This window comes from Pristiophorus japonicus, chromosome 14 (assembly GCF_044704955.1).
Source record: "Pristiophorus japonicus isolate sPriJap1 chromosome 14, sPriJap1.hap1, whole genome shotgun sequence".
NCBI lineage: Eukaryota > Metazoa > Chordata > Chondrichthyes > Pristiophoridae > Pristiophorus > Pristiophorus japonicus.
In genome coordinates this window covers 52176324-52195630 of record NC_091990.1, presented here as the reverse complement: position 1 = coordinate 52195630, position 19307 = coordinate 52176324, and the positions used below count along the sequence as shown (strand labels likewise).

Below are 19307 nucleotides of genomic sequence, written 5' to 3'. Positions count from 1 at the left end.
TCAAAACATAAGTCTGTTATTGATACAATCATCGCAGTGCAGACCCTTATATAACCCATAGGTTAGCTGCTGTAGCTATTGCTCTTCATCAGGAATTACTGTAGCTGCACACTGGAGATTCTCCTTACACCGTTGCCTGTATTGTGTAAGCCATGAGGTACATTTTTTGTGGGCCTATGTTTTATCTTCTATAGTGTCACTGACTAACACAACATCTTCATTCACATCACAACTGCCTGGGTTTTTCACTTGTTAAATCATTCTTCCTTTCCGACACTTCAAACTGTCTTTGTTTCTCTGTGTACCTACCCCAGTATAAAATCAGTCTGTTGGAGAGGGTATTTTTTTTTGTCAACATAAAAGACCAATTAATGCAGCGTCACGAACTTTTAGTCACAGTCCAAATAAATCGGTTGCATCGGGAGCTTACTCAGGAGTGCTGCTACACACTTCACCACGGAGCATTAAAACAGAGATCTGTGCCAGTAATTCTCCTCACAAGGAGCTTCTGATCTCAAGCATCGTGATAGGGGCAATTACCAAGTGAAGACTTTCTCACAGGAAGAGGATAAAACACCAAAGATGGGAATCAATCTGTTGAAGAGCTGCATTTTAACAGGTTTATTTAATTTGTTTTATGGAAGCTTGGATTACCTTGCCTCTTAATTGCTTTGGCTTGGAAGGAAAGAGAGTTAGCCGAGCACAGGGTCCCTACATACCACAGTTAAATCTGTCACTGGGAGCTATGATTCTTCCTATTCATCTGCATATAACCCCAAACCAATGCTGGTCCTAGCTGGAGAAGCAGTTGTAAGCTTAACAAATAGCTTGTTTTTAACTGATTAAACTGGAACTGTATCGCTATGCACACATGTTGAGGGGAGTGTGTTAAGCCTTGAATCTTGCCAACTGCTCTGGAATTAGGTTGAAATGGATCGTGTCCTTCTGGGGAGAGACTCCATATTGGTCCAACAGAAACTTTACCCATGTGGATTTCTGAGTAGCTTGGTTTGAAAACTCTTAACCCTGGTCGTGAGCTTTCTATCTGCATTGGCTACCCGGCTGAACAGCCGGAATCGAAAGCCAGACGGGCCAGAGATCCTGGGAGACACAGATCTGATGAGGGCTGCGAGTGAAGGCAGGTCGGTGGAAAATGTGCTGTGTTGCGAGTTCCACCACAATAATACATGTCATTAATGTGTTGTTCGCTCAAGCATACATTAATTAGCTAGCACATCCAACAGGCTCCCAATATACATCCTCTATTCATAATAGGAATGTAATGATATGTGTGCGAGTGTGAGTATGTGTGCGAGTGTGAGTATGTGTGAGTGAGTATGTGTGTATGTGTGAGTGAGTGAGTGAGTGAGTTTAGTGTGTATGAATGTGTGTGTTTTTGTGTGTGTGTGTGTGTGCGTATGCACATGTGCCTGCTGGGAGGAGGCATAATAAACATGTACAACAAATGGGAATAGATTGAAATGAAGAAAGCTGACGTCCAACTCCGATAACTTCTGTAGTTTGCCAAGACTGGGAAAAGTTGAGTTGCAGGGATTCACTCTAATAGAATGCCTTTTGCTGTCTCTTATACCACTTAGCAATAACATCACTATCTGTTTGATTAATCGGGAGTGTATAGTCTCTCCCCATAAGGACACAACCCACTTCCCTAAGTACAGAGAGAATGGCAAGAGCCAAGGCTTCTTTGGCTTTGCAAAATGTTTGGTGATGTTCTTTTGCTGGAGATGTGGACAATTTTGCATCTGACTTTTGTGGAGGAAGATAAAATGACTTGCATTTACACAGGGGGGAAAATTGCGGTTGGCGGTTTCCTTCGGACTAATGCCTCCGACCCAAAATGTTTTACCGAAAATACCTGGTGGTCCCAGAGGAACATAGGATTCCGGTCGGAGGCCTCCATTCGCTGTGCAGCGCATGGGAACACGTCCTCCAGGTACGTATTCGTATCCTGGAATCACGTGGGCCTGGACCACCAATCACTACAGTATTCTCATTGACAATATGATTTCTACGAGCTACGATTACTATCAATGAGAGTACCCCCCTAAAACACCAAAATACAACACAATAAATTCAAAAAACACCTCACTATTTAAAATTAATTGAAATTGAACAAATTAATTACATGTTTTAGAAAAACATTTTTGGGGGGAAATTGTTTTTAATGTGTTTTAATAGAGTTAAAAATAAACCTCCCTTAATTTAATCGTTCAATGTTTAAACCAGGGGTAAGAGTTTAAAGGACATTCCTTGAGCAAGAGTTGAGTAAATAGCCCACTCTCTGTCCCGCGGATGTCCTTTCTGCGGGGATGCGTAGAAATTTTGACAGATCGGAAAAGGCGGATCTCAGCGCATGCACATCGCGTGCAATCTTCGGCCTCAGGAGGTCCAAAAGTGCTTTACATCCAAATAAGTACTTTTCAAGTGAATGTAGGAAACACAACAGCCAAATTATGCACAACTCCAACAAACAGTAATGCGATACCAACCAGATTATCTGCTTTTTACTGGTGCTGATTGAGGGATAAATGTTAGCCAGGACACCAAAGGGAATTCTCCTGCTCTTTTATGAAATAGTGCCATGAAACCTTTTAGGTCCACCTGAGAGAAAAGACAGGGCCTTGGTTTAACATCTCATCCAAAAGACAGCACCATAGTCCTGCACTAGAGTGTCAGCCGAGATTTTGAGCTCATGACTCTGGAATAGGGCTTGACTCAGAGCTGAGAAATGCTACCACTGAGTGACTGCTGATGGTAAGTGTAGATGTGTGTGAAGATTGTGACTCCCTAAATTAGGCCATTTTGTGTGCTCCATCATAAGTGACAGATTGATAATAATGAATAGCTATGGTAAATTGGGACTTTGCACTATAAATTTAAATGGCCTTCTAAGCTAGGCACCAAGCTGTACAGAACTTGCAGAATAGGCCTTCACCTTGAAGTCAGTCACTATGAGATGTCTATAAGTGGCTCTGGTCCAGGAATCCTTTTGGATATTGTAGAGCAGTGGCTGGCCCTCAGGCATTGCTTCCCCACAGTGACATGACTTTGAAAGCTTTTGAGTTCGTGTTTATGACAGTTAATAGTGGATAACATTAAATCGGTATGAATCTATCTGCCTGATTTTGCTCCTACTTTGTTTTAATAGCCATTCCCTCCATTACCGTGAGATTTTGTTCATTATAAATTTCAGTTTAGAGGCACCTTTTTAACACTGGCAAACACGTGAGGGGCTGATTTAGATCAAGGCCTCCGTCCGCCCAAGTGTTGCCCAAAGTGTCGTCGGTGGCCACCAAGGTACCGGACGGTACTTTGGGCGGGATATTCATTGCTGACGTCTCTCGAAGGTCGACGGGCGGCAAATGGACAACGTACGCTGCCAATCTGGGTGGCAGTGGATGGGAGGTCTCATTCTCGGCGGCAGAGGCGTTTGCCGTCCAAGTGCCGCCGAGGATGGAGTTGGGCCCACGGAGGGTCGAAGAGCTGAAAAAAAAAATGATCAGTAAAAAAAAAAACCCATCCAGCTAAGTCACTGTGGACATCTTTTAAAATAATGTTCACTAACCTTTTTTTCAGGTTCTTCATACATACTGTCGGAGACAGACCAGCATCCGCACAGCGGTCCACCCCTGTTCTGGTGACAACTCCTGCCCACATCAATATGGGAGCTCGGCGGGCGGGAGGTCAGTTGCGCCATTCGGCTGTCCGCTGACGTCAGCGGGCGGTTCCTGGCGGCTCTCCCCTCCCGCCCACCTCGAAAGTGGCACTGGGCGGATCTGCAAGAGCAATGTCGGTGGCAGTGGGCGGCAGCGGGTGATGAGTTGATGAATTTCGACCCCATAGTTTCTAAGCATGTGAACAATGACGGACTGGTTCATCCAGCTTGTCTCACACAAACGTATAACGTTGTGTATCACAATATGTACACCCACTACCCAACCTCAAACTATGCATTGGTTTACAATGAGACGATGCAGACGTTGTAGTTAAAGAGGCGTGTGAAATATTAGATAGGATAAACATAGTGAGAGAGGACGTGTTAAGGGGTTGAGCATCTTTGAAAGTAGATAAATCGCCAGGCCCAGCTAAAAAGTATCCCAGGTTGTTAAGAGAAGAAAGGGAGGAAATAGCTAAGGCTCTGACCATCATTTTCCAACCCTCTCCAGCCTTTAGATGTGGTGCCAGCGGACTGGAGGACTGCTAATGTTGTACCTTTGTTAAAAAGGGAGAAAGGGATAGACCGAGTAATTACAGGCCAGTCAGCCTAACTGGTGGTCGGCAAATTATTGGAAAAAATTCTGAAGGACAGGATAAATCTTCATTTAGAAAGACATGGATTAATCAAGGACAGTCAAAATGGATTTGTTAAGATAAGGTCGTGTCTGACTAAATTGATTGAATTTTTTGAGGCGATAACGAGGGGGGTCGATGAAGGTAGTGTATTTGATGTAGTGTATATGGATTTTAGCAAGACGATTGACAAGATCCCAAATGGCAGGTTGGTTAGAAAAGTAAAAGCCTATGATCAAAAATTGGCTCGGTGGCAGGAAGCAAAGAGTAATGGTCAACAGATATTTTTGTGACTGGAAGGCTACTTCCAGAGGAGTTCCTCAGGGCTCAGTACTAGGTCCTTTGCTTTTTTGTGGAATATATCAATGATTTAGACTTCAATGATTAAACATTTTGCAGATGATACAAAAATTGGCTGTGTGGTTGATAGTGAGGTAGACAGTTGTAGGCTGCAGAAACATATCAATGGACTAGTCAGGTGTCCAGAAAAGTGTCAAATGGAACTCAATCCAGAGAAGTGTGAAATAATGCATTTGGTTAGGGCTAACAAGGCAAGGGAATACACAAATACACAATAAATGGTAGATATTGGGAAGTGTAGAAGAATAGAGGAACGTTGGTGTTACGTCCTTACACTCTACTGCAATCAACATGAGGCACATACTGGAGACAAGGTCATTCTGTGACCTGTACCTTTATTCACAGGACCAAGGAGTGTTGACCCTGCGTGGGATCTCCCTTTATATACCTGGATGACCAGGTGTGGAGTGTCTCCCACAAGTTTACCCATTTCTTAGGTGTGTACAGTGTACAGTTTTGTTACATGAAGGCTACAGTTACATGAAGGTTACGTACATGACATCACCTCCCCCCCAACGTCTTTGGTTCAAAGGTTGAGTCTTTCAGGGGGGTCGACACTCTCTCGTGGAGCGCCGCAGTTGGGGCTCTGGTTGTTGAGCCTTGGCATGCGTCTTTGTCACCTGTGGTGATTCCAGCTCGTCCGGGCTGGCCGCAGGGACTGTGCATGCTGCTGAAGGTTCTTGTTGCTCATTCACTGGCGGTAGTGTGAGCAGTATATGATGATTTTCCTCAGGTTCCTCAGTGTCCATGCTGAACCTTTTTTTTACTTGGTCCAGATGCTTGCGGCATATCTGCCCATTGTTAAGTTTGACCACTATGACCCTATTCCCCTCTTTACCAATTACAGTACCCTCAAGCCACTTGGGCCCCAAAGCGTGATTAAGAGCAAATACAGGGTCATCGATTTCTATACATCTCCCCTTTGAGTTACGGTCATGGCACTCATTTTGGGACGGCGCTTGTCCTCAACAATGTCTGACAGGACTGGATGAATGAGAGCCAGCCGAGTTTTAAGTGTACGTTTCATGAGTAGTTCCGCTGGTGGGACTCCTGTGAGTGAATGCGGTCAGAATATAGGCCAGCAGGAGGCACAATAGGCGGCATTGAAGGGAGGGTCCTTGAATCCGGAGCATGCCTTGTTTTATGATTTGGACCGCACATTCCGCCTGGCCATTGGAAGCTGGCTTGAACGCTGCTGTCCTGACATGTTTGATGCCATTACACGACATGAACACCCGGAATTCATAGCTAGTGAAGCATGGACCGTTGTCGCTAACCAAGACGTCTGGCAAGCCGTGGGTTGCAAAGATCACACGCAGACTCTCCACTGTGGTGGATGTCGTGCATGAATTCAATATGATGCACTCGATCCATTTCGGGTACGCATCAACAAAAATGAGGAACATTCTCCCCATGAACGGGCCCGCATAGTCTACGTGAATACGTGACCATGGCATGGTGGGCCAGGGCCACGGGCTGAGTGGGGCCTCCCTGGGGTCTGCATCAATTCCCGGCCAGCATACATGTGACCGGGCAATGGCCTTCATTAGTACAATGCCTGGGTGCTCGCTGTGGAGTTCCCTGATGAATGCCCCACTTCCCCCCTGGGGCATGACTACCCAGCTGCCCCATAGTAGGCAGTCGGCTTGGATGGAGAGTTCATCCATCCGTCTGTGAAACGATCTGACCTCTTCAGGGCATGCTCCGTGTGCGGGTGCCCAATCCCCAGTAAGGACACATTTCTTGATCAAGGACAGAGGGGATCTCTTTTTGTCCAGGTTTTGATCTGGTGGGCTGTGATGTGGGAGCCTGCGCTGTCGAAAGCATCGACAGCCATGACCATCTCAGTGCTTTGTTCCACTGCCCCCTCAGTGGTGGCCAGTGGGAGCCTGCTGATCGCGTCAGCGCAATTTTCAGTGCCTGGCCGGTGCCGTATGGTGTCGTCATATGCAGCCAGCATGAGAGCCCATCGCTGTATGCGAGCTGAGGCATTGGCATTGACAGCTTTGCTGTCGGACAACAGGGATGTTAATGGCTTGTGGTCCGTTTCTAACTCAAACCTTCTGCCAAAAAGGTACCGGTGCATCTTTTTCACCCCGTAGACTCATGCGAGTGCTTCCTTTTCAACCATCCCATATCCCCTTTCTGCTTGGGAGAGCGACCTGGAAGCATAAGCCGCAGGTTGGAGTTAGCTCTCATCATTACTCTGCTGCACCATGCACCCAACCCCATAGGATGATGCATCACATGTCAGAACCAATTTCTTACAGGGGTTGTACAGAGTCAACAGCTTGTTAAAACAAAGCAGGTTCCGCGCCCGATTGAAAGCACGTTTCTGACAATCGCCCCAAAACCAATCGTAACCTTACACAAGAGCACATGTAGCACCTCCAACATTGTGCTTAAGTTCAGCAGAAAGTTTGCGAAGTAGTTCAATAGTCCCAGAAATGAACACAACTCCGATGTGTTGCCGGGCCTGGGCGCGCGACAGATCGCCTCCGTTTTGGATTCGATAGGCTGGATCCCGTCTGCAGCAACCCTCCTGCCTAAAAACTCGACCTCTGGGGCCAAAAACACACACTTAGACTTCTTTAGTCGCAGGCCTACCCGGTCCAGTTGGCGTAGCACAACCTCCAGGTTATGAAGGTGTTCCTCGGTTTCTCGACCCGTGATAAGGATGTTGTCCTGAAATACGATTGTGCCAGGGATGGATTTGAGCAGGCTTTCCATGTTCCTTTGAAAGATAGTGGCTGCTGAATGAATGCCAAACAGACACCTATTGTAAACAAACAGCCCCTTGTGCGTGGTGATGGTGGTCAGTAGCTTGGATTCATCGGCCAGTTCTTGGGTCATGTAGGCCGAGGTGAGGTCCAACTTGGTGAACAGCTTGCCGCCTGCCAGTGGCAAAAAGATCCTCCGCTCTCGGAAGTGGGTATTGGTCTTGTAATGACACTCGGTTGATGGTGGCCTTGTACTCGCCACAAATCCTGACGGAGCCATCCGCTTTTAGGACAGGGACGATGGGGCTTGCCCAGTTGCTGAATTCAACGGGCGAAAATATGCCCTCTCTTAGCAATCTGTCCAACTCACTCTCAATTTTCTCCCACATCACATACGGCACAGCTCTGGCTTTGTGGTGCACTGGTGTGGTGACCAAGGTGATGCGTATCACTACCTTGGTATCTTTGAAAGTCCCGACACCAGGTTGAAATAGTGACTCAAACTTTTGTAGGACCTGTGAGCATGAACTTCGCTCCACAGATGAAATGGCGTGCACATCCCCCCATTTCCAGTTCATCTCGGCTAGCCAGCTCCTCCCCAAAAGCGCGGGACTATTTCCCGGGACAATCCAGAGTGGTAGCCGGTTCTCTAATCCATTATGTGTGACCACCAACATTGCACTGCCTAGCACTGGGATGATCTCTTTGGTGTACGTCCGTAATTGCGTGTCAATGCGTTCGAGTTTGGGTCTGCGAGCTCTGAGTGACCATAGTTTCTCAAATTGTTTGACACTCATAAGTGACTGGCTGGCTCCTGAGTCCAGCTCCATACGTACCGGGATGCAGTTTAACAGTACTCTCATCATCATAGGTGGCATCTTTGTGTATGAGCTGTGGATGTTTGCCACCTGAAACCGCTGAATTTCAGCGTCCAGCAGGACTGAAACTGATGTCCTAGGGGTAACATTTGCTAATGCAGTTCGGGAGTGTTTAAACTAATATGGCAGGGGGATGGGAACCTATGCAGCGAGATAGGGCAAAGAAATATGGAATCAGAAACAGATAGTAGAAAGGTAAAAAGCAATAATGGAAGGCCGAGTAAACAAAGGCAAGAAACAAAAAGGGCCACACTACATCATAATTCTAAAAGGACAAAGGGTGTTAAAAAAACAAGCCTGAAGGCTTTGTGTCTTAATGCAAGGAGTTTCCATAATAAGGTGGATGAATTAACTGTGCAAATAGATGTTAACAAATATGATGTGATTGGGATTACAGAGATGTGGCTCCAGGATGATCAGGGCTGGGAACTCAACATCCAGAGGTATTCAACATTCAGGAAGGATAGAATAAAAGGAAAAGGAGGTGGGGTAGCATTGCTGGTTAAAGAGGAGATTAATGCAATAGTTAGGAAGGACATTAGCTTGGATGATGTGGAATCTATATGGGTAGAGCTGCAGAACACCAAAGGGCAAAAAACGTTAGTGGGAGTTGTGTACAGACCTCCAAACAGTAGTAGTGATGTTGGGGAGGGCATCAAACAGGAAATTAGGGGTGCATGCAATAGAGGTGCAGCAGTTATCATGGGTGACTTTAATATGCATATAGATTGGGCTAACCAAACTGGAAGCAATACGGAGGAGGAGGATTTCCTGGAGTGCATAAGGGATGGTTTTCTGGACCAATATATCGAGGAACCAACTAGTGGGGAGGCCATCTTAGACTGGGTGCGGTGTAATGAGAGAGGATTAATTAGTAATCTCGTTGTGCGAAGCCCCTTGGGGCAGAGTGACCATAATATGGTGGAATTCTACATTAGGATGGAGAATGAAACAGTTAATTCAGAGACCATGGTCCAGAACTTAAAGAAGGGTAACTTTGAAGGTATGAGGCGTGAATTGGCTAGGATAGATTGGCGAATGATACTTAAGGGTTTAAACATAGAAACATAGAAAATAGGTGCAGGAGTAGGCCATTCGGCCCTTCGAGCCTGCACCACCATTCAATGAGTTCATGGCTCAACATGCAACTTCAGTACCCCATTCCTGCTTTCTCACCATACCCCTTGATCCCCCTAGTAGTATGGACTACATCTAACTCCTTTTTGAATATATTTACTGAATTGGCCTCAACAACATTCTGTGGTCGAGAATTCCACAGGTTCACCACTCTCTGGGTGAAGAAGTTTCTCCTCATCTCGGTCCTAAATGGCTTACCCCTTATCCTTAGATTGTGACCCATGGTTCTGGACTTCCCCAACATTGGGATCATTCTTCCTGCATCTAACCTGTCTAAACCCGTCAGAATTTTAAACGTTTCTATGAGCTCCCCTCTCATTCTTCTGAACTCCAGTGAATACAAGCCCAGTTGATCCAGTCTTTCTTGATATGTCAGTCCCACCATCCCGGGAATCAGTCTGGTGAACCTTCGCTGCACTCCCTCAATAGCAAGAATGTCCTTCCTCAAGTTAGGAGACCAAAACTGTACACAATACTCCAGGTGTGGCCTCACCAAGGCCCTGTACAACTGTAGTAACACCTCCCTGCCCCTGTACTCAAATCCCCTCGCTATGAAGACCAACTAGCCATATGCTTTCTTAACCGCCTGCTGTATCTGCATGCCAACCTTCAATGACTGATGTACCATGACACCCAGGTCTCGTTGCACCTCCCCTTTTCCTAATCTCTCACCATTCAGATAATTGTCTGTCTCTCTGTTTTTACCACCAAAGTGGATAACCTCACATTTATCCACATTATACTTCATCTGCAATGCATTTCCCCACTCACCTAACCTATCCAAGTCGCTCTGCAGCCTCATAGCATCATCCTCGCAGCTCACACTGCCACCCAACTTAGTGTCATCCGCAAATTTGGAGATACTACATTTAATCCCCTCGTCTAATTCATTAATATACAATGTAAACAGCTGGGGCCCCAGCACAGAAACTTGTGGTACCCCACCAGTCACTGCCTGCCATTCTGAAATGTACCCATTTACTCCTACTCTTTGCCTCCTGTCTGCAAACCAGTTCTCAATCCAAGTTTGACAGTGGATGGGCAATGGCAGACATTTAGAGAGCGCATGGATGAACTACAACAATTGTACATCCCTGTCTGGCGTAAAAATAAAAAAGGGAAGATGGCTCAACCGTGGCTATAAAGGGAAATCAGGGATAGTATTAAAGCCAAGGAAGTGGCATATAAATTGGCCAGAAATAGCAGTGAACCTGGGGACTGGGAGAAATTTAGAACTCAGAAGAGGAGGACAAAAGGTTTGATTAGGGCAGAGAAAATAGACTACGAGAGGAAGCTTGCAGGGAACATTAAGACGGACTGCAAAAGTTTCTATAGATATGTAAAGAGAAAAAGGTTAGTAAAGACAAACGTAAGTCCCCTGCAGTCAGAATCAGGGGAAGTCATAATGGAGAACAAAGAAATGGCAGACCAATTGAACAAGTACTTTGGTTCGGTATTCACTAAGGAGGACACAAACAACCTTCCGGATATAAAAGGGGTCAGAGGGTCTAGTAAGAAGGAGGAACTGAGGGAAATCTTTATTTGTCAGGAAATTGTGTTGGGGAAATTGATGGGATTGAAGGCCGATAAATCCCCAGGGCCTGATGGACTGCATCCCAGAGTACTTAAGGAGGTGGCCTTGGAAATAGCGGATGCATTGACAGTCATTTTCCAACATTCCATTGACTCTGGATCAGTTCCTATTGAGTGGAGGGTAGCCAATGTAACCCCACTTTTTAAAAAAGGAGGGAGAGAGAAAACAGGGAATTATAGACCGGTCAGCCTGACATCAGTAGTGGGTAAAATGATGGAATCAATTATTAAGGATGTCATAGCAGCGCATTTGGAAAGAGGTGACATGATAGGTCCAAGTCAGCATGGATTTGTGAAAGGGAAATCATGCTTGACAAATCTTCTGGAATTTTTTGAGGATGTTTCCAGTAGAGTGGACAAGGGAGAACCAGTTGACGTGGTGTATTTGGACTTTCAGAAGGCTTTCGACAAGGTCCCACACAAGAGATTAATGTGCAAAGTTAAAGCACATGGGATTGGGGGTAGTGTGCTGACATGGATTGAGAACTGGTTGTCAGACAGGAAGCAAAGAGTAGGAGTAAATGGGTACTTTTCAGAATGGCAGGCAGTGACTAGTGGGGTACCGCAAGGTTCTGTGCTGGGGCCCCAGCTGTTTACATTGTACATTAATGATTTGGACGAGGGGATTAAATGTAGTATCTCCAAATTTGCGGATGACACTAAGTTGGGTGGCAGTGTGAGCTGTGAGAAGGATGCTATGAGGCTGCAGAGTGACTTGGATAGGTTAGGTGAGTGGGCAAATGCATGGCAGATGAAGTATAATGTGGATAAATGTGAGGTTATCCACTTTGGTGGTAAAAACAGAGAGACAGACTATTATCTGAATGGTGACAGATTGGGAAAAGGGGAGGTGCAACGAGAGCTGGATGTCATGGTACATCAGTCATTGAAGGTTGGCATGCAGATACAGCAGGCGGTTAAGAAAGCAAATGGCATGTTGGCCTTCATAGCAAGGGGATTTGAGTACAGGGGCAGGGAGGTATTGCTACAATTGTACAGGGCCTTGGTGAGGCCACACCTGGAGTATTGTGTACAGTTTTGGTCTCCTAACTTGAGGAAGGACATTCTTGCTATTGAGGGAGTGCAGCGAAGGTTCACCAGACTAATTCCCGGGATGGTGGGACTGACGTATCAAGAAAGACTGTATCAACTGGGCTTGTATTCACTGGAGTTCAGAAGAATGAGAGGGGAGCTCATAGAAACGTTTAAAATTCTGACGGGTTTAGACAGGTTAGATGCAGGAAGAATGTTCCCAATGTTGGGGAAGTCCAGAACCATGGGTCACAATCTAAGGATAAGGGGTAAGCCATTTAGGACCGAGATGAGGAGAAACTTCTTCACCCAGAGAGTGGTGAACCTGTGGAATTCTCTGCCACAGAAAGTTGTTGAGGCCAATTCACTAAATATATTCAAAAAGGAGTTGGATATAGTCCTGACTACTAGGGCGATCAAGGGGTATGGCGAGAAAGCAGGAATGGGGTACTGTGGTTGCATGTTCAGCCATGAACTCATTGAATGTTGGTGCAGGCTCGAAGTGCCAAATTGCCTACTCCTGCACCTATTTTCTCTGTTTCTATGTTTCTATTGCTGTGTCCCAAGCATAACCCTGCCTTGCAGGCCCATCTTGTGGTTCATCCGCTTCATAAACCAGCCTCGCTGCGGGCTTCCTGCACATTCTGGTCAAATGTCCACTGAAGTTTCAAATTCTGCAGATAAAATGTTGAAACCTGCAGGTTTTCACAGCATGTCTGCCCCTGCACCTCCAGGATGAGCTGAGATTGTTGTGAACAAAAGAGTTGTTTCCAGGCATTCCTCTCTGATTGTCTCTGTTAGTGGGTGTCAATGACCCCATCCTGGGACGTATTGTCCCTTGTGATGGTGTAATTGTCCGTTCAACCTGCCATTGTCTCTGTTGAGGACCCATCCTAGAGTCTGTTACTGCCTGGTTGGTGTTGAATTGCCCTTGCCTGCCTGCCTGCGGGGTTCTGAGTTGCGTTTACCATGTTGGGAGCAGAGCTGGACGCGTATATGATCTTGGTTTCCTCCTCCCCCGCCATGAAGGTTTGAGCCATCAACGCCGCTGCTTCCAACGTCAAGTCCTTGGTCTCAATTAGCTTCCTAAAAATCCCGGCATGACCAATGTCCTCAAAGAAGAAATCCCACAACATCTCTCCCTTGCAGGCGTCTGTGAATTTACAGAGGCTGGCCAAGCGCCGAAGGTCCGCAACAAAGTCCAGTGCTCTGCCCTTCCCGATGTCAGTGCGTATAGAAACGGTGTCGGGCCATGTGTATACTGCTCACCAGTTTGAGGTGCTCACAGATCAGTTTGCTGAGCTATCAAAGGTCTTGTCCACCAGCTTCTCGGGTGCGAGCAGGTCTTTCATCAGCGCCTACGTCTTAGATCCACAGCTGGTCAGTAGATGCGCCCTTCGCTTGTCAACCACTGCCGCTCCCAGCCAGTCCTTTGTGACAAAGCTCTGCTGGAGCCTCTCAACGAAATCGTCCCAGTCCTCACCAACATAGTACCATTCCTCTGTGTTACCGGTGGCTATTCTCGTGAGTAGTTGATTCCCGTTTCTCGTCGGCAAATGTTACGTCCTTACACTCTACTGCAAATCAACACGAGGCACCTACTGGAGACAAGATCACTCTGTGACCTGTACCTTTATTCACAGGACCAAGGAGTGCTGACCCTGCCTGGGACCTCTCTTTATATACCTGGATGACCAGGTGAGGAGTGTCTCCTACAAGTTCACCCCCTGTGGTCAAGGTGTGCATTTCTCAGGTGTACAGTGTACAGTGTTGTTGCATGAAGGTTACAGTTACATGAAGGTTACATACATGACTTGGAGTGCCTGTCCACAGATTCCTGAAGGTGGCAGGACAGGTAAATAAGGTTGTTAAGAAGGCATGCAGGATACTTTCCTATATTAGCCAAGGCATAGAATATAAGAGCAGGGAGTTTATGCTAGAACTGTATAAAACACCAGTAAGGCCACAGCTAGAGTACTGTATTCAGATCTGGTCACCACATTACAGGAAAGATGTGATTGCACTCGATAGGGTGCAGAGAAGATTTAAGACGATTAACAATGAGAAAGATTGGATAGGCTGGGGTTGTTTTCTTTGGAGCAGTGGAGGCTGAGGGGAGACTAGATTGAGGTGTATAAAATTATGAGGGGCCTGGATAGAGTGAATACGAAGCAGTTACTTCCCTTAGCAGAGAGGTCAATAATCAAGGGGCATAGATTTAAAGTAATTGCTCGAAGGATTAGAGGGGCGTGAGGAGAAATCTTTTCACCCAGAGGTTGGTGGGGGTCTGGAACTCAGCGCCTGAAAGGATGGTAGAGGCAAAATCCTCATCACATTTACAACATACTTGGATATGTACTTGAAGTACCATAACCTACGAGGCTACAGACCAAGAGCTGGATTAGGAATTAGGCTGGATAGCTCTTTTTCAGCCAGCATAGATACGATGGGCCAAATGGCCTCCTTCGGTGCTGTAAATTTCTATGATTCTGTGAATGATGTAAGTTAAACATCGTTATCAATGGTATGGCTTGAAAATTACTTATGGCTCTTTTCTCTTATCCTACAAGAAGCTTTGCGAAAGGAGATAGTGCTCCTTTAAGGCAATTAGAACTGGAGAACACTTACCCAACTCGTCGAACAGCTCCTCTTGCCCCCTCCCCCCCACACCACACACACCAGAGGAGCAGGTAGGAGGAATTCAATTTCCTGCAATACCTAATCTGTCTGATTTCACAGCCAAAGTGGCAAGATTCCATTTAGTCTTTCCAATTTTCAGCATGACTAATGTTCACTGACCATTGAGCGTGAGAATTGCTAAAAAAGCATCTGACGTTTTAGGCAAATAGGAATCCAAAAATGTTCTGTAGCCCTCTTCCTTGTAGAATTGTGTTTTTAAAGGGGCACTGCAAACAGTGCATGGCAAACAAACTTTCCTCATTGTTTGTTTGGGGAAAGAAGATCCCTGAATCACTTTGTCACAATAATGCCATATAAAAGTGATGGAATATTTATTTTCATCTGATTTACATTATTGAATGGTGATTAGAATGTTCCAAAGTTCAACTGCAAAACACTGCAGACGCTGGAAATCTGAAATCAAAACAGAAAATGCTGGAAACACTCAGCAGGTCAGACAGCATCTGTGGGGAGAGAAACAGAGTTAATGTTTCAGGTTGATGTTAAACCTCCAAGGTTTAATTACATCTTGGGAAAATTAAGTTGGCTTGTGGTCTCTGCCTCTTCCTGGCTGTTACTGACAGGGGTCATCATTTCAGGCCGTGGACAGCATTGCAAGTGCGCACGGCATTAAGCATGTAACGATATTCTCATTTTAGTTGCTGGATGACTGCAAGGAACATTATTGGAAGGGACGAGAGATCTTGGCAAACTATATCTGAATATTTAAACCATTACATAGAAGATTAATTTATGAAAAGAAGACATCGCTAATTTAAAATCTATAAATAATTGCTCAACATAAACCTAAAAAAACGAAGCAAAGCCTTGAGGAAATGACACTGACCTTGGTAAACATGTTTTTCCCCCAAGTTAATAAATTTTAGATTTAAGTTTGCTGTGATTTTCTGTACCCATGACATTAATAATTGATATGTGTTTTTTCAGATTGAACCTATCCAGAGTATATCTCTTTGAAAATGCATTAATTCATATTCATACATAATTCATTTGATTGGAAGACTGCAATATTTGGACAGCCCAAGGATGTGGCATTCTCGGAGTTCCTTCAGTCAAGTACTGAAGGCAGACAATCCTGTGCACAAAACCCAGCTTTTGCTCCTATTTAATATAAAATACACCGGGGAAAACTATACACACAGAGACTTCATTAAGCAAGACAATTAACTTCCCCATCTGAAATGATTTAGGAAAAATAAATGTCTGAAAAATTAGAGTTATGCGGTTAGTTTCTGTCACTGTTCTATTTCTATGGGTAGCTTGGAGGCTTTTCGCCTGAGACACTTTTTTTAATAAAAAACTGTGAGCTTGGATGGTTTAGTTTGGTCTCAGTTATTTCTATCCGTATTCACAAGCTTCCTGTAGGAAAATAGGAACACAAGTCGGCCATTCCGCCCCTCGAGCCTCTTCCGTCATTCTATTAGATCAAGGCGGGTCTGCACTTCCATCTTACCTGCCTTTACTCCATATCCCCAACAAACATCTATCAACCGCAGTCTTGAACGTTTAAATTGACCTGGCATCTGAAGCCTTTTGGTGGAGAGAGTTCCTGATTTCCATTAAAAGGGCTTCCTGATATAAAAAAAGGACTTGCAAAAGAGGGACTTGGGTGTAGTCATTGACCAATTGCTGCAGATTCATGGGCAATGAGAGATAACTGGAGGAAAAGAAAATTGGAAAGTGTTGCTGGATCAATATAGTGCAAAGATAACGCCTGTCACGACCTCAGGACATACCAAAGCGCTTTACAGCCACTGAAGTACTTTTGAAATGTAGTCACTGTTGTAATGTAGGAAACACGGCAGCCAATTTGCACACAGCAAGCTCCCACAAACAGAAATATGATAATGACCAGTTAATCTGTATTTTTAGTGATGTTGATTGAGGGTAAGTATTGGCCAGGACACCAGGGATAACTTCTCTGCTCTTCTTTGAAATAGTGCCATGGGATCTTTTACGTCCATCTGAGAGGACAGGCGGGGCTTTGGTTTAACGTCTCATCCATAAAATGGCACCTTTGACAGTGCAGCACTCCCTCAGTAATGAACTGGAATTGTCAGACTGGATTTTTGTGCTTATGGCCCCAAAATTCAGTACCGCTGGAAAACATAGAAAATAGGTGAAACATAGAAAATAGGTGCAGGAGTAGGCCATTCGACCCTTCGAGCCTGCACCACCATTCAATGAGTTCATGGCTGAACATGCAACCTCAGTACCCCATTCCTGCTTTCACGCTATACCCCTTGATCCCCCGAGTAGTAAGGACTATATCTAACTCCTTTTTGAATATATTTAGTGAATATATTTAGTGAAAGCTGGTGCTCCCCCCCCCACCTTTTTGTGGCCATGAGCACCGAAATGTTTTCGTGGCTGGTCCACCCCATATTCAGCTCCACAAGTGAACAAATGGGTTCCAGCAAGAATGAACCCTTCCAAAGTGGAATTTTCAGCAGTGTGGCTGTCTTAATTTGAGCGTTATCACCACTGAGAAATTAGCATGCAGATAAGGGTCTCTAATGAGCCAGCTGCTCCCGGCCTTTTTAAAGGCCGGGGTTTGCAGCAAGGCCCTGAGGTGGGGGAAGCAGGTTGGAAGGATGGCTGGTGTAAGAGGTGCAAGGAGAGCCAACAGGTTCCCTGATTTGGAGCTGGAGATACTGATGGATGGTGTGGAGGACAGAAGAAGAATACTGTTTCCTGTCGTGGGGAGACCTGGCAGACCGCCAGTACATAATGTATGGAGGGAGATTGCAGGGGAGGTGTCAGGCACCTCCATATATGTGAGGACGCACCCTCTCAGGAGGGTGCTGGCCAATCTGCACCTGGCCCTTCCAGGGTGACGATGGGTCGACGCCTCCTAGCTCTGGGCGACGGGGATTCTCCTCCACCTCTTCCTGTGTCGCCTCACGTGCCTCCTCCTGCACCTCCTCCTCCTCCTCCTCCTGCACTGCCTCCTCCGCCTGCACTGCCTCCTTCTCCTCCTGCACTGCCTCCTCCTCCTCCTCCTCCTCCTTCTCAGGTAGTACTGCTGGCTCGAACTCCAGCGACTGTCCCCTCATTATGGCCAGGTTGTGCAGCAGACCATGATGATGATGGAGATCCATTGAGGAGAGTACTGCAAGGTGCCACCAGAGCGGTCCAGGCACCGGAACCTCTGCTTAAGGATGCCTATACATTGCTCGATGATATACCTGGTGGCACAATGAGCGTCACTGCATGCATGCTCTGGCGCTGTCCTGGGGTTCCGCAGAGAAGTGAGCAGCCAAGTGGACAGAGGATATCCCTTGTCTCCCAGCAACCAACAGCAATCCTGATTCGGGCCGGTGAAGACGGCGGGCACACTGGTCTGACGCAGAATGAACGAATCATGGCTGCTGCCTCCCTTACCCGCTGCCTGTCTGCGTGCCGCCCTGCTTCTGACCAGGTGTACCAGGTGTTGCTCTCCCAACACTCCTCCCATCCTCAGGGTGAACCCTACCAAGCAGGTCTCTGCAGCCCACAGGCCTCCACAAAAGAGTCAGACCTGAAAGTTGTACAAAAGTACAGGGGTATGTGCAAACTTCTGAGCAGCACTCAGCAGGTTGAATGGAGCCAAAAAAATTAATAAAACTATTGAAAGATAAATACAGTGGATGCTGTAATCGTAAATAAAAACTCAAAAATTAATAAAACTATTTCCCTACCAAAGGGCCCCGATCGCGGCAACACTCCAGCAGTGTCCCGTTGAGCACCGACTCGAATACCTCGCGGGGCACCTCTGGGAAAAGGCTTACCCTTTTGCAGCAGAAAATCCCTGTCCTTGCAGCTTTCCCACGGCCCGCACGCTGCAGAGCTCTCCGCTGGAATGTCTCCCTTACAGCGGCTTCACCGCGCCGTTTCCGGCGGAAGTGCACACTGCTCAAATCCCCCCCCGAGCTGAATATGGCTCGGGGAGGGACAATCATCTGACCGCGGCGGCCGATCCATTTTATCGGTTGCCCGCCCAAACCCCACGATAGCCGTCCCTTCGGGGACGGTGAATTTTGGCCCCTATGTCTCTAAATGTGGAGGTAAAAACTACAAACAACTCCACCTGTGGGTGAACCAAAGCTTGGGTAACCTCAGTACAGTGCTCTTAGCTTTGCACTATATTGACCCAGCAATACTTTCCAATTTTCTTTCCCTCCAGCTATCTCTCATTGCCCATGAGCCTATAGCAATTGGTCATTGACTATCCCCAGGTCCCTCTTTTGCTCTGTTCCATTTAATATGTAAAGGCACCCACGTATAGAATATTCATAAGACGGTGGAATGGGGAAAATGTGTGGCAGATGGAATTCAATACCATTAAGTGTGAGATGGTATACTTTGGTGAAAAAATGCTGTAATTATATTTTGAATGGGGGGGAAGGTTGGTGATGTGGAAAAACAAAATGATTTGGGGGGATTCAGGTTCAGAGAACATTATAAGCTGCACCTTAAGTGGATAAAACCATGAAGAAAAGCTAGCAGAATCCTGAGTTTTATGGCAGAGGCATAGAACATTAAAGCAGGAAAGGGGTACAGAAGGAATGATCAGCCATGATCTTATTGAATGGCG

General features: G+C 46.1%; 2 long non-coding RNA genes across 3 annotated transcripts in view; one reads left to right on the top strand and one right to left on the bottom strand.

Moving 5' to 3' along the window:
- Nucleotides 1–18591, bottom strand: part of LOC139279904 (uncharacterized) — a 77668-nt gene extending 59077 nt beyond the window's left edge. The window contains exon 1 of one of the 2 annotated variants that reach the window (XR_011596545.1): nucleotides 18502–18591. This is a non-coding gene — a long non-coding RNA (uncharacterized lncRNA). Of the gene's footprint in view, nucleotides 1–3586; nucleotides 3692–18501 lie in introns of those variants that run through there. The other variant, XR_011596546.1, reaches the window with a different exon arrangement.
- A 101-nt stretch (nucleotides 18592–18692) lies between these two features.
- The window catches only part of LOC139279903 (uncharacterized), a 59069-nt gene continuing 58454 nt past the window's right edge, over nucleotides 18693–19307 (top strand). Inside the window, exon 1 of the long non-coding RNA XR_011596544.1 lies at nucleotides 18693–18777. This is a non-coding gene — a long non-coding RNA (uncharacterized lncRNA). The remainder of the gene's footprint in view (nucleotides 18778–19307) is intronic.